This window comes from Micromys minutus (assembly GCF_963924665.1).
Source record: "Micromys minutus genome assembly, chromosome: 1".
Taxonomy (NCBI): Eukaryota; Metazoa; Chordata; class Mammalia; order Rodentia; family Muridae; genus Micromys; species Micromys minutus.
The window spans coordinates 37,530,266-37,545,177 of record NC_137969.1 but is presented as its reverse complement, the minus strand read 5'-3'; positions in this window follow the sequence as shown (position 1 = coordinate 37,545,177).

Here is a 14,912-nt window from a genome sequence, read left to right as displayed (position 1 = left end):
AGATATCATAATGGAACTTAAGTTGCTATGTTTAGCAGTAGGCATTTCTACCCACTGAGCCATCCCCTGACCTTGAAATAGGAATTCTGGATTTCAGTAAAAAACAATATAAGAATAAGCAAAGAAAAGAAAGTTATGCTAGGTATTCTAATACTTTTTGAGGTGGTTTCTCCCTCTAATGCCCACATATGAAAAGAAATATAAAATAAAAGCTCCTATTCCTGCAGAATTTTAGAAAAAATGGGGACTTTGTCTAAATACAGAGGTGATAAAACTCAATTTTTGACTATGGAATCCTAAAATGCTTATCAAAACCTTTTTGTATGTTATCCTGTGTGATAATACCTCCAAAACTCTCCTAAAATTTATCCATTTGTTGCTGAAATTCCATATTTTTTCCAAAAATTTTCATGAATTAAGCCAAGATGTTAAGAATATATTAGCTGTTTTCAGCATTATTGAGTCATTTTTATCGATTTTTTAGTTTCTCTGTTTCTTAGCTCAGCTCTGAAGGTGGATGTAGAATGAAAACTAAACATTTCATTGTACCTGTAAATAATACCACAGTATGCACTCTGCCTTTGGACCTAGAATCTTTCTGGCTTATTCTTTGAATGAACCCATCTTTTTTTGGAAATATTGGACTGTGATATTAGAGGAAAATGAAACAAGCAAAAAATATCTCGCTCTTGTTATATGGAAAATTTCATCATCTCTTTGATGACGTGACCATTTGTTTACTGGCACTGGTAATAGAATTCTTTGTGTCTAGCTATTTATACAAAAGTATTATTTTCTAACTTCATTAACCTTAATAATCAGGATGTGTGGAGAATGCCTAAGTCATGGTAACAACCAAGTTGGCAAAAAAACCTTAATGACTTGCTATTCTTGAGCTTTGTTGGCTGTCAGTGTAACTGCTGTTGCCATTGCGGTGCTCACTAACTTACATTGATGAGTTTGACGTCATCATATACAGTTAGTCAAGTGCCCTGAGGATCTCCAAGTCAATTTAATTTCTTCAAAAGAGAGTTTTTGAGTAAAAGAGTCTCAATAAAAATCCCTCCACTAATTAGTTGAAAATGAAACAAAATAGCAGCGTTGGGTCTGTAATTGTCAGACTACAGCAGACACAGAGGTATGGTGAATATAAGAGCCTCTCTCTTTCTGGCCCAAGCTAACAAAGTTTAAAAAAACCCAGTCATAATGTGGATCACTGTCACTTGTCTCAAACACCCATCTAGTGTCTCATTTGATAAAGAATAGTCCCCAACTGACCACTAATTAAAATCTTACAGTGACAAAGCAAGTACATATCATTTACTTGATTGGCCTAGAAAGGTGTAAGGTAGCTAGCTTTTCCTGCCAAAGCTCACATCATCTTGGGAAGAATTCGGGTTTTGATTCAGTATTCATCCAGGACAAAAGGCAGCCAGTTTTTGTTCTTTTCCTATCCTACCTATCTTGCTATTTTTATAAGCTGTATATTATTTTCTTAAAATTTTTCATTAAAAGGATATGTTAGTCTTTTGAGTCTGTGAACTGATCAAGCACACTCTCATCCTGTAGTGTGTATCATAATGTAACTCTGACTTTGGATAAATATGTATTTTCACCACAAGAGGCTTGCTTAACTTCATTCTTGTTTCTTCTTTAATCTTGTTTTGAGAGAGAAGTCCCTAACCTTCAACCATAGACCTAGAAACCCAGGAGACTTTTCAGTTTCTGTTAATACACACATACTTTTCCTTGTACTAAGCACATAGAGATGCCACAACTAAATAAATACAATGGGTACTCTTGCTATTATTATGTGTTTCCTTTGCATCTTCCCAAGACATCTTATGCTTAGAACTATGACTAAAACAGGATTTTTTTTTACCACAGCATAGAATTCTTATGAGAATAAAATAACATATAGCCTTCTTACTGTGTTATTTTTTTAAGAAAATTGTCTGAGGATCTGTTAGAAATATAACAGCATCGAAAGGAATCAACTTTTAACAAGAACAGGAAGTCAAGAAGCTCCAGGACACAGATGGCTTCTGCCCAGAATCTAAAGAAATCAATTCAAACACCTGAATTACAGAATTGTTCCTTGTTTTGTTAATTGTTTCAAAATTATTTTTCACACACTTGTCATTTAAAACTTCTTATCTTTCATCTTTATTTATTTAAGATATTTTTATTATAAACAAACATGACTGAGGTTTCATCTATAATCCTTTTCAGATCCATATTCTTTCTATTGTTTTATAATTTATTTTTAGTACTTGTGACACAATTCTAACATTTGGCTGGATTTCCTTTTAAGCTTGTGAGAACAAGTGATGGATATAACTCAAGAACACAGATTTTCCTACAGTGCCTTACAATTATATGCATTATCAATGATTGGTAATTATTAAACTCCCTGGCTTTACCTGTGTGTCAGTTGTCTTATACTATAACAAAATAACAATAATTGTATAGTGTGCAAAAAAAAAAGAGACTCTCTCATGGTTTTCAAAATAGGAATGTCAAAGTTGTACAACAGTCTACATATCTAAATGTCTCACAAACAAAACAAAATTTATATTAAAAAATACAATAGTGGGTAGTGCACTCATCCATTGAGCTAAATTCAGTGTATTAATATTCTCAGTCCTAGTTCTAAGTTCTCTTCATTGAAATTCCTGCATTAAACTAGCAGAGGCCAACTATTCAAAATTCTGTAAATAAGGTACTTTCTTTTTTTTAATTGAAGACCTTTATTTAAAAAAAAACGAAAATAGACAAATTTTAAACACTATTGCATAAAAGTATATGAATACATTTTTGTCATTGCTTAGCTTTTTTTTTGGATTGATAGTGTGCATTAGATCTTACTAATTACAATGAGCATAAAGTACATGTAAAACAGGATGTAACCTGGAATTAGTCAAAGTTTTCTTGGTGTGTAAGGAGTAAGCATAATATTTTTTATTTTTTTTTTATTTTTTTTCTTCTCTTTTGTTGAACTTCACAGTCAGTGAGTTGATTCTGGGGTGTTCAGAGGTTTCTGGGGTTAGTAACCAGTTATGAGTGACCGCATATTATGTCTGTTCTTTTGTGACTGGGTTATCTCACTCAGAATGATATTCTTTAAATGCATCCATTTTTTAAAGAAATTCATAAGATCATTGTTTGATAGCTGAGTAGTACTCCATTGTGTAAATGAAATGTACCACAATTTTTGTATCCACTCATTTACTGAAGAGCATTTGGGTTGCTTTCAGCTCTGGCTATTATAAATAGAGCTGCAATGAACATTGTGGTACATGTGTCTTTGTTGTTTGTTGGAGCTTCACTGGGGTAAATGCCCAAAAATGGAATAGCTGGATCTTCAGGTAGTACTATGTCCAATTTTCTGAGGAATCGTAGACAGATTCCAGAGTGGTTGTACCAGTTTAGAACCCTACCAACAGTGGAGAAGAATTCCTCTTTCTCCACATCCTCACCAGCATCTGCTGTCAACTGAATTTTTGATCTTGGTCAATCTGACTGGTGTGAGCTGGAATCCCAGGGTTGTTTTGATTTGCATTTCTCTGATGGCTAATGATGTCAATCACTTCCTTAGATACTTCTTAGATATTCGATATTCGTCAATTGAAAAATTTTTGTTTAACTCTGTGCCCATTTTTAAATAGGGTTGTTTAATTCTCTGGTGTCTAGCTTCTGGAGTTCTTTGTATATCTTGGATATTAGGCCTCTATCTGATGTGGGGTTGGTAAAGACCTTCTTTAACTCTTTGGGCTGCTGTTTTGTTGTCTTGACAGTGTCCTTAGCAAAACAGAAACTTTGCAATTTCATTAAGTCCCATTTGTCAATCTTTGACCTTAGAGCTCAAGCCATTGGTGTTCACTTCAGGAAATTTTCTCCCATGCTATGTGTTCTAAGGTTTTCCCTACTTTCTCATCTAATAGTTTCAGTGTACCTGGTTTAATGTGAAGATCTTTGAATCACTTGAACTTGAGCTTTGTACAAGGAGATAAAAAAGGGTCTGTTTTCATTCTTCTGCTTGCTGAGTGCCAGTGGGACAAACACCATTTGTTGAATATATTATCATTTTTCCATTTAATGTTTACTGCTCCTTTCTCAAAAATCAGATGACCATACATGTGAGGGCTCATTTCTGAATCTTCTTTTCTATCCCATTGATCCACATGCCTATTTCAGTACCAGTACCATGCAGTTTTTAGCACAATTGCCTTGTAATAGAGCTTTAGGTCAGGAATAGTGATTCCCGCAGAAGTTTTCTTGTTGGTGAGGAAGAAGTTTGCTATTCTAGGTCTTTTGTTTTTTGAGATGACATTGCATATTGCTCTTTCCAACTCAATGTAGAATTGGGTTGGTATTTTGACGGGGATTGCATTGAATCTGTAGATTGCTTTTGGTAAGATGGCCATTTTTACAATGTTGATCCTTCCAATCCATGAGCATGGAAGATCTTTCCGTTTTCTGAGATCTTCCTGGATTTCCTTTTTTATAGGTTTGAAGTTTTTGTCATACAGGTCGTTCACTTGCTTAGTTAGATTCACGCCAAGGTAGTTCATATTTTTTCTGAATATTGTGAAGTGTATCTTTTCCCTAATTTCCTTCTCGGCATGTTTGTACTTTGAGTAGAAGAAGTCTACTGATTTGTTTGAGTTAAGTTTATATCCAGCCAATTTGCTGAACTTGTTTATCAGCTGTAGGAGTTCTCTGGTGGAATTTGTGGGGTCGCTTAAGTACAATATCATGTCATCTGCAAATAGTGATGTTTTTAGTTCTTCTTTTCCAATTTGTATCCCTTTGATTTCCTTTCGCTGTTTAATTTCTCCAGCCAGGATTTCCAGTACTATGTTGAATAGGTTGGGAGAGAGTGGACACAGCCTTGTCCAGTCGCTGATTTTTGTGGGATTGCCTTAAGTTTCCCACCATTAAGTTTGATGTTGGCTGTTGGTTGGCTGTATATTGCTTTTATTATGTTTAGTTATGGGCCTTGCATTGCTGTTCTATCCAAGTCTTTTAACATGAAGGGATGTTGATTTTTTTTTTCAAATGCTTTCTCAGCATCTATTGAGATGACCATGTGGATTTTTTCTTTGATTTTGATTATATGGTGGATTACATTTATGGATTTCCATATATTAAACCATCCCTGCATCCCAGGGATAAGCCTACTTGATCATGGTGAATGATCATTTTGATGTGTTCTTGCATTCGGTTTGCAAGGATTTTGTTGAGTATTTTTGCACCAATTATCATAAGTGAGATTGATCTGAACTTCTCTTTCCTTGTAGGGTCTTTGTGTAATTTAGGAATGAGGGTTATTGTAGCCTCAAAAAATGAGTTAGGAAGAGTTCCATCTGTTTCTATTTTGTGGAATATTTTCGAGAATAATGGTATTGTGTCGTCAATAACTGTATGATAAAATTGGGCACTGAACCCATCTGGACCTCTGCTTTTTTGGTTGGGAGGTTTTTGATGACTGCTTCTATTTTTTTAGGTGTTATGGGATTATTTACATGGCTTACCTGTCCTGGTTTAACTTTAGTATCTGGTATCTATCTATAAATTCATCCATTTCCTCCAGATTTTCCTGCTTTGTTGAGGATAGGAATTTGTAGTAGGATCTGATGATTTCTTGAATTTCTCAGTTTCAGGTGTTATTTCTCAACTTTTATTTCTGATGTTGTTAATTTGGCTACTCTCTCTCTGCCCTCTAATAAGTCTGGCTAAGGATTTATCAATCCTGTTAATTTTCTCAAAGAACCAGCTCTTGGTATTGTTTAATCTTTGAATGTTTCTTTTTGTTTTTATTTGGTCTATTTCTGCCCTGATTTTGATTATTTCTTGCTGTCTGTCGTGTCTGATTTTTTTATTTAATTTTTTTTGTTCTAGAGCTTTCTACTGTGCTGTCAAGTTGCTGGTTTATGCTCTCTCATCTTTATTTTTGGAATCACTCAACTCTATGAATTTACCTCTCAGTACTGCATTCATTGCAACCCATACATTTGTGTATGCTGTGTTTTCGATTTCATTTAATTCTAGGAAACCTGAAATTTCTTTTTTTTTATTTCTTCTTTGACCCTGCTGTCACTTAGTAGATCATTGTTTAGTTTCAATATGTATATGGGCTTTTTGTTGTCTTTGTTTTTATTAAAGACAAGCCTTAGACCATGGTGATCTTAATGAGTACATGGGAGTATTTCAATCTTTTTATATCTATTGAGGCTTGTATTGTCACCAATTATGTGGTCACTTTTCAAGAAGGTGCTCTGAGGTGCTGTGAAGAAGTTTTATTCTTTTGTTTAAGAATGATATGTCCTGTAGATATCTGTTAATTCTAGTTGATTCATTACTTCTGCTAGTTTTACATTTTCCTTGTTCATTTTTTTGTTTCCTTGATCTTTCCATTGGTGAGAGTGGTGTATTGATGTCTCCCCCTATTATTGTGTTGCATGTAATGTATTTCTTTGCACTTTAGAAGGGTTCCTTTTATGAATATTTGTGCTTTTGTATTTGTGGCATATATGTTAATGATTGAGAGATTTTCCTGACAAATTTCCTCTTTAATGAGTAAAAAGTGTCCTTCCTTATCTTTTTTGATAACTTTTGATTGATAATCTACTTTATTTGATATTAGAATTGCCACTCCAGCTTTTTTCTTGGGATCATTTGTTCGGAATTTTTTTTCCCAAGCATTTACTCTGAGATAGTGTCTGTCTTTTTCTCTGAGATGATTTTCCTGTATGCAGCAAAATGCTGGGTTTTGTTTATGTATCCAGTCTGATAGCCTATGTCTCTTTATTGGGGAATGGAGTCCATTTATGTTAACAAATATCAAGGAATAGTGGTTGCTATTTTTGCTTTTGGAGTACTTAATTGTGCCTGTATGTATTTCTTCTTTTGGTTTTCTTGCTTAAGAGTTTTATTGTTTTTATTAAGATGTACTTACCCTGGTTGTATTGAGTTTTCCACCTATAATTCATTGTACTGCTGGGTTTGTGGTCAGATATTGTGTAAATTTAGATTTGTCTTGGAATATTTTCATCTCTCCATCTATGGTGATTGATAGTATTGCTGGGTATAACAGCTTGGGCTGGCACTTGTGCTCTCTTAGTGTCTGCATGATGTCTGTCCAGGCTCTTCTAGCTTTCATAGTCTCTGTTGAGAAATCAGGTGTAATTCTTGTTGGTCTGCCTTTATATGTTACCTGACCTTTTTTCCTTACTGCTTTTAGTATTCTTTCTTTGCTTTGGGCACTTGGTGTTTTGACTATTATGTGTCAGGAGGAGTTTCTTTTCTTGTCCAACCTATTTGGAGTTCTGTAGGCTTCTTTTAATCTAGTGGTCACTTCATTTTTAAGGGTAGGGAAGTTTTCTTCCAGGATTTTGTTGAAAATATTTACTGTGCCTCTTAGTTGATATTCCTCGCCCTCTTATATTCCTATTATCCTTAGGTTTGGTCTTCTCATTGTGTCTTGGACCTCCTGGACATTTTGGGTTATGAGATTTTTGGTTTTTGTATCTTCTCTGACTGTTTTGTCTATGTTTTCAATGTTGTCTTCGGCCCCAGAGATTCTCCCTTCCATCTCTTTTAGTCTGTTGGAATTGCTTGCATCTGTGAGTCTTGATTTCATTTTAGGTTTTCTACCTCTAGGGTTGTCTATTTTACTCTTTTCTTTATTGTGTCCATTTCCTTTTTAAATTCTTCTTCCATTCCTTCATCTCTTTGGTTCTGTTTTCTCTAGTTCTTTGAGTTCTTTGAGTGTTTTTCTTGTTTCCTCTTTAAAAGCTTCTAATTCTTTATGCTTTTACTCCTGCTTTTGTTTAAGTATCTGCATCATCATCATGAGGTATGATTTCATATCTGAGTCTTCTTTTTCTGGAGTGTGTAGCATTTCACTGTTTGCTTTGATGGAAGAGCTGGGTTCTGGTGTTGCCATGTTGTCTTGGTTTCCCTGGGGTATATTTTTTCACTTTCCTCTTGCCATCTTGTTGTCTGTGTTTATACATGGTCTTGTTGTCAGTGATTGGTCTTGCCTCTTTCTTGTCCCTGGCTCCTGTACTCCTCCGCTTCCCGGAACGCCTTCTCACCAGGCCTGTGTCCCTGGATCTCTGCTGTTTCTAGTGGCAAATGGTCTGGGCTCCCGTTCTGTACTCAAAGTCCTCTGGCTGGGAACAGCCCAATGCCAGGTTACTGGTTCCCTGAACCAAGCGGGGGTGGGGTGCACTTTCTGCATGTTTGACAGAGATCTCTCTACAGACATTTCTCTGCATCCTGGCTACTGGGAATGCCTCCTCACCAGTTTTATGTCCCTGTATTCCTGCTGTTCCTGGTGTTGTATGGCCTGAGCATCCGTTCTGCACTCAATACCTCCAGCTGGGAATATACCAATGCTAGGTTACTGGTTTTCTGAACCAAGCTGAGATGGACTCAATTTCCCCATGCTCGGCAGAGATCTCTCTGCAGAGATCTCCCTGCAACCCGCCTAGTCAGAACGACTTCTCACAAGGCCTGTGTTCCTGGATCTCCCAGGTACTGACTTTCTATTTCAGCAACCTTGACTATACTATAGATATACGAGAATACTATCAAAATATTTAGTGGATTTATTCCAATCAAATTTTTGTACAGTTCTAATAATATTCTCTATGAATATTTGAATTTTACAGGATGATATATGTTCAATAAATGTTATATAGAAATAGCAGCATTTTAAAATTTACTTGATACTTTGATACTTGCATATAATTTACTTTGTTCAAATCTACCCCATCACTTCCCCCAAAAGCTCCCCATAACTATTTCCATCCGATTTCATATGTTCCTTTAAATAACCACTGAAAATCTATTAATGCTGGATCTGGATACATAATAAATAATGACTTTGAAGTAGTACTTTCTAACTAAAAGTAGTCAAGGTCTGCATGGATGTTATGAAATGAAAGGTAATACCAATACCTCTAAGATAATTTCATTAAGAGGAAATGAAAATAATGTTTTTTTCATATTTTCATAAATTTATTTTTACATTATTCCTTTCCCTCCTTTATTTAAAGTCTTTTTTTCCTTTTTTATAAACTTTGTTTTAAAAAACAAAGATAAAATAAAAAAAATTTGAAACATTTTTGCATAAATGTATACAAATACAATTGTGTCAGTGCTTGGCTTTTTTTTTTTTTTTTTTCCGTTTTTTTTTAAGGTTTGATACTAGGCATTAAGGTCTTACTAGTTACAATGAGCAAAAAGTACATGTAAAAAAGGATGTAACCCAGAATTATTCAACGTTTTCTTGGTGTGTAAGGATTGAGCATAACGTTTCTTTTTTTTGTTTGTTTGTTTGTTTTTTTGTTTTTGGTTTTTTTTTTTGTTTGTTTAGTTTTGTTTTCTTTTTTTTCTTAAACTTCACACAGTCTGTGAGTTGTTTCTGGGGCAGTCCAAGTGTCTGGGATTAGCATCCCACTATCAGTGATTGCATATTATGTCTGTTCTTTTGTGACTGGGTTATCTCACTCAGGATGATATTCTCTAGATGCAACCATTTTCTTAAGATTTTGGTTAAGTCATTGTTTTTGAAAGCTGAGTAGTACTCCATTATGTAAATGTCCAACAATGTTTGTATTCATTCATCTACTGAAGGACATCTGGGTTCTTTCCAGCTTCTGCCTATTCAAAATAAAGCTGCTGTGAACATTGTGGTACATGAATCTTTGTTGTATATTGGAGTGTTTCTGGGGTATATGCCCAGAAGTGGAATAGCTGGATCTTCAGGTAGTACTATGTGCAATTTTCTGAGGAATCGCCAGACTGATTTCCAGAGTGGTTGTTTCAGTTTACAACCCCACCAACAATGGAGAAGTGTTCCTCTTTCTCTGCAACCTGGCCAGCATCTGCTGTCATCTGAGTTTGGATCTTGGCCAATCAGACTGGTGTGAAGTGGAATCACAAGGTTTTTTTGATTTGTATTTCCCTGATGGCTAAAGATGTCGAGTACTTCCTTAGATGTTTCTCAGCCATTCAATATTCCTCAATTGAGAACATTTTGTTTAGCTCTGTACCCCATTTTTTAATAGGGTTGTTTGATTCTCTGGTGTCTAGATTTTTGAGTTCTTTGTATACCTTGGATATTAGGCCTCTATCTGATGTGGAGTTGGTAAAGATCTTTTCCCATTTTGTTGGCTGCCATTTTGTTTTCTTGACAATGTCCTTAGCCTTACAGAAACTGCAATCTCATTAAGTTACATTTATTAATCTTTGACCATACAGCTTGAGCCATTGGTGTTTTGTTCAGAAAATTTTTTCCTGTGCCTATGTGTTCTAAGATTTTTCCTAATTTCTCATCTAATAGTTTCCGTGTATCTGGTTTAATGTGGAAATATTTGACCCACTTACACTTGAGCTTTTTACAAGAAGATAAGAAAGGGTCTATTTTCATTCTTTTGCATGCTGAGTACCAGTATGACCAACACCACTTGTTGAATAGGCTATTCATTTTCCATTGAATATTTACAGCTCTTTTGTGAAAAAAACAGGTGACCATATACATGAGGGCTCATTTCTGGATCTTCTATTCCATTGATGCACGTGCCTGTTTTTGTACCAGTGCCATGAAATTTTCAGCACAATTGCTTTGTAATATAGCTTGAGGTCAGAGATAGTTTTCCCCGCAAATGGTTTTTTTTTTTTTTTTTTTTTTTTTTTTTGTTGAGGATGGATTTCACTACTTTAGTTCTTTTGTTATTTCAGATGAAATTTCACATTGCTCTTTCCAAATCAATGAAGAACTGGGTTGAAATTTTGATGGGGATTTCATTGAATCTGTAGATTGCTTTTGGTAGGATGGCCATTTTTAAAATTTTGATCCTTCCAATCCATGAGTATAGGAGATCTTTCCATTTTCTGAGATCTTCCTCAATTTCCTTCTTTAGAGGTTTGAGGTTCTTGTCATACAGGTCCTTCACTTGCTTAGAGACACACCAAGTTATTTCATAGTTTTTGTGACTATTGTGAAGGGTATCATTTCCCTAATTTTTTTCTCCACATGATTGTCCTTTGAATATAGAAAGGCGGCTGATTTGTTTGAGGTAATTTTGCATCCAGCCACGATGCTGAACTTGTTTGTCAGTTGTAAGAGTTCTCTGGTGGAATTCGTGGGTTCACTTAAGTACACTATAATGTCATCTGCAAAGAGTGATGTTTTTATTTCTTCCTTTCCAATTTGTATCTCATTGATCTCCTTTTGAAGTCTTATTCCTCCAGCCAAGACTTGCAGTACTATGTCGAATTGGTAGGGGGAGAGTGGGCAGCCTTTTCGAGTCCCTGATTTTAGTGGGATCGCTTCAAGTTTCCCACAATTAAGTTTGATGTTGGCTATTGTTTTGCTGTATGTTGCTTTTATTATGTTTAGGTATGGACCTTGGATTCCTTTTTTTCCCAGGACTTTTAATATGAAGGAGTGTTGAAATTTGTCAAATGCTTTCTCAGCTTCTTGTGAGATGACCATGTGATTTTGTTCTTTGAGTTTGTTTGTATGGTTGATTAAATTGATGGATTTCTTTATATGAAACCATTCCTGAATCCCAGGGAGGAAGCCTACTTGGTCATGGTGAATAATCATTTTGATGCATTCTTGGATTCGTTTTGCAAGGATTTTGTTGATTATTTTTGTATCAATGTTTCTAAGTGAGATTGGTCTGAAGTTCTCTTTCCATGTAGGGTCTTTGTGTGGTTTAGGAATGAGGATTATTGTACCCTCAAAAAATGAGTTAGGTAGTATTCCATATGATTTTCTTGTAGAATAATTTAGAATCTTGTATCTGTCTAGGAATTCATCCATTTTCTCCAGATTTTCCAACTTTGTGGAGTATAGGCTTTTGTAGTATGATCTGATGATTTCTTGAATTTCCTCAGTTTCAGTTGTTATGTCTCCACTTTCCTTTCTGATCTTGTTAATTTGTATACTCTCTCTTTGCCCTATAGTTAGTCTTGTTAGGGTTTTATCAATCTTTTTGATTTTCTCAAAAAACCAGCTCTTAGTTTTGTTGATTCTTTCAATGGTTCATTTTGTTTCTTTTTGGTCTATTTCTGCCCTAATATTGATTATTTCTTGCCGTCTACTCCTCTTGGGTGTATCTGCTTCCTTTTGTTCTAGAGCTTTTAGCTGTACTGTCAAATTGCTGATGTATTCCCCCTCCAGTTTCTTTTTGGAAGTGCTCAGGGCTATGAATTTTCCTCTCCATACTTCTTTCATTGCATCCCATAGGCTTGGGTATGTTGTGTTTTGGTTTTCATTAAATTCTATAAAATCCTTGATTTCTTTATTTCTTCTTTGACCCTGCTATCATTTAACAGAGTGTTGTTTAGTTTCCATGTGTATGTGGGCTTTTATTTTCTATGTTGTTGTTAAAGACCAGCCTTAGACCATGGTGCTCTGAGAGGATGCATGGGAGTATTTCAAACTTCTTATATCGATTGAGGCTTATTCTGTGTCCAATTATGTGGTCAATTTTCGAGAAGGTGCCATGTGGTGCTAAGAAGAATGTGTATTCTTTTACTTTAGGATGATATGTGCTGTAGATATCTGTTAATTCCAGTTGGTTCATAATCTCTGCTAATTTTACAGTGTTCTTGTTCAGTTTCTGTTTCATGATCTGTCCACTGGTGAGAGTGGGGTATTAAATTTTCCCACTATTATTGTGTGGGGTGAAATATATTTTTTGAGCTTTAGTAGGGTTTCTTTTATGAATGTGGGTGCTTTTTTGTTTGGAGCATATATGTTGAGGATTGAGAGTTCCTCCTGACAGATTTCCCCTGTAATGTGTAAAAAGTGTTCTTCCTCATCTTTTTTGGTAAGTTTTGGTTGGAAATTTACTTTATTCAATATCAGAATAGCCACTCCAGCTTTTTTCTTGGGGCTGTTTGCTTGGAAGTTTTTTTTTTTTTTTTTTTTTTTTTTTTTTTTTTTTGCCAACCGTTTACTCTGAGATAGTGTCTGTCTTTGTCTCTGAGATGAGATTCCTGTATGCAGCAAAATTCTGGATTTTGTTTATGTATCAAGTTTGATAGCCTAGGTCTTGTTTTTGGAGAGTTAAGTACATTTATGTTAATAGGTATCAAGGAGTAGTGGTTGCTGTTTCCTGCTATTATTGTTTTTGTAGGTTGAGTTATGTCTGTGTCTCTTTCTTCTTTTAGTTTTCTTGTTTAGGAGTTTTCTTGTTTTTACTAGGATGTAGTTCCCCTCATTGTATTGGGTTTCCCACCTATAATTCTTTTTAGTGCTGGGTTTGTGGTTAGATATTGTGTAAATTTAGATTTGTCTTGAAATATCTTCATCTCTCCATCTATGGTGATTGATAGTTTTGCTGGGTATAGCAGCTTGGGCTGGCACTTGTCATCTTTTAGGGTCTGTATGATGTCTCTCCAGGCTCTTCTAGCTTTCATAATCTCTGTTGAGAAATCGGGTGTGATTCTGATTGGTCTGCCTTTATACTTTACCTGACCATATTCCCTTACTGCTTTTAGTACTCTTTCTTTGTTTTGGACCCTTGGTGTTTTGACTATTATGTGTTGGGAGGAATTTCTGTTCTGGTCTAACCTATTTGGGGTTCTGAAGGTTTCTTTTATTCTCGTGGTCATCTCATTCTTAAGGGCAGGGACGTTTTCTTCTACAATTTTGTTGAAGATATTTACTGTGCCTCTTAGTTAATATCCTTCTCCCTCTTCTATTCCTATCATCCATAGGTTTGGTTTTCTCATTGTGTCCTGGATCTTCTGGACATTTTGGATTAGGAGCTTTTTGAATTTTGCATCTTCTCTGGCTGTTTTGGGTATGTTTACAATGTTGTCTTCGGCCCTGGAGATTCTCTCTTCCATCTCTTGTAGTCCATTGGAAATGCTAGCTTCTGTGACTCCTGATTTCTTTTTTAGGTTTTCTACCTCTAGGGTTATCTTTTTCAGTGTTTTCTTTCTTGTGTCAATTACCATTTTAAATTCCTTCTTCCATTCCTTCACATCTTTGGTTTTGTTTTCCTCTAGTTCTTTGTGTTCTTTGAGTGTTTTTCTTGTTTCTTCTTTAAATGCTCCCGATTCTTTTTGCTTTTCCTCCTGTTCTTGTTTAAGGATCTCTATTATCCTCTTGAGGTATAATTTTAGGTCTGTGTCTACTTTTTCTGGAGTGTTTGACATTCCGCTGTTTGCTGTGATGGGAGCGCTGGGTACTGGTGTTGCCAGGTTGTCTTAGTTTCCTTGGGATATGCTCTTTTGCTTTCCTCTTACCATCTTGTTGTCAGTGATATGTTCTTGCCATTCCCTTGTACCTGGTCTGTGTCCCTGGATCTCCACTGGTCCAGGTTGCAGATGGTCAGAGCCCTGTTCTGCGCCCCAAAGCCGCTGGGTGGGAACAGAGGTCCCAATGCTGTGTTCCTGGTCCCTGGGTCATGCAGGACAAGGGCGAGCTTTCCCTGCAAACTCAGCACATATCTCTCTGCCCCTGGCTGCTCGGATCTCCTTCTCACCAGGTCTTAACCTTTGGGAACTGCTTGTCCAGGTGGCAGATAGACCAAGCCCTGTTCTGCGCCCCAAAGCCGCGGGATTGGAATAGAGGTCCCATGCTGGGTTCCTGGTCCCTGGATTAGGTAGTGCAGTGGCACACTTTCCATGCACACTCGGCAGAGATCTCTCTGCCCTCTGGTTGCTTGGATCTCCTACTCACCAGGCCTTCACCTTTGGGAACTGCTGGTCCAGTGAAAATTATGTTATCAAAATACTTTACAAAGCCAACATTACCCTAACATATCATCTGAGTAAAAATAAAACAAAAGATAATTACAAATCAATACTTTTATGAGCACAAATGTGATTTTTTCATAAAATATTTGCACACTAAATTTAAGTACACATTAAGA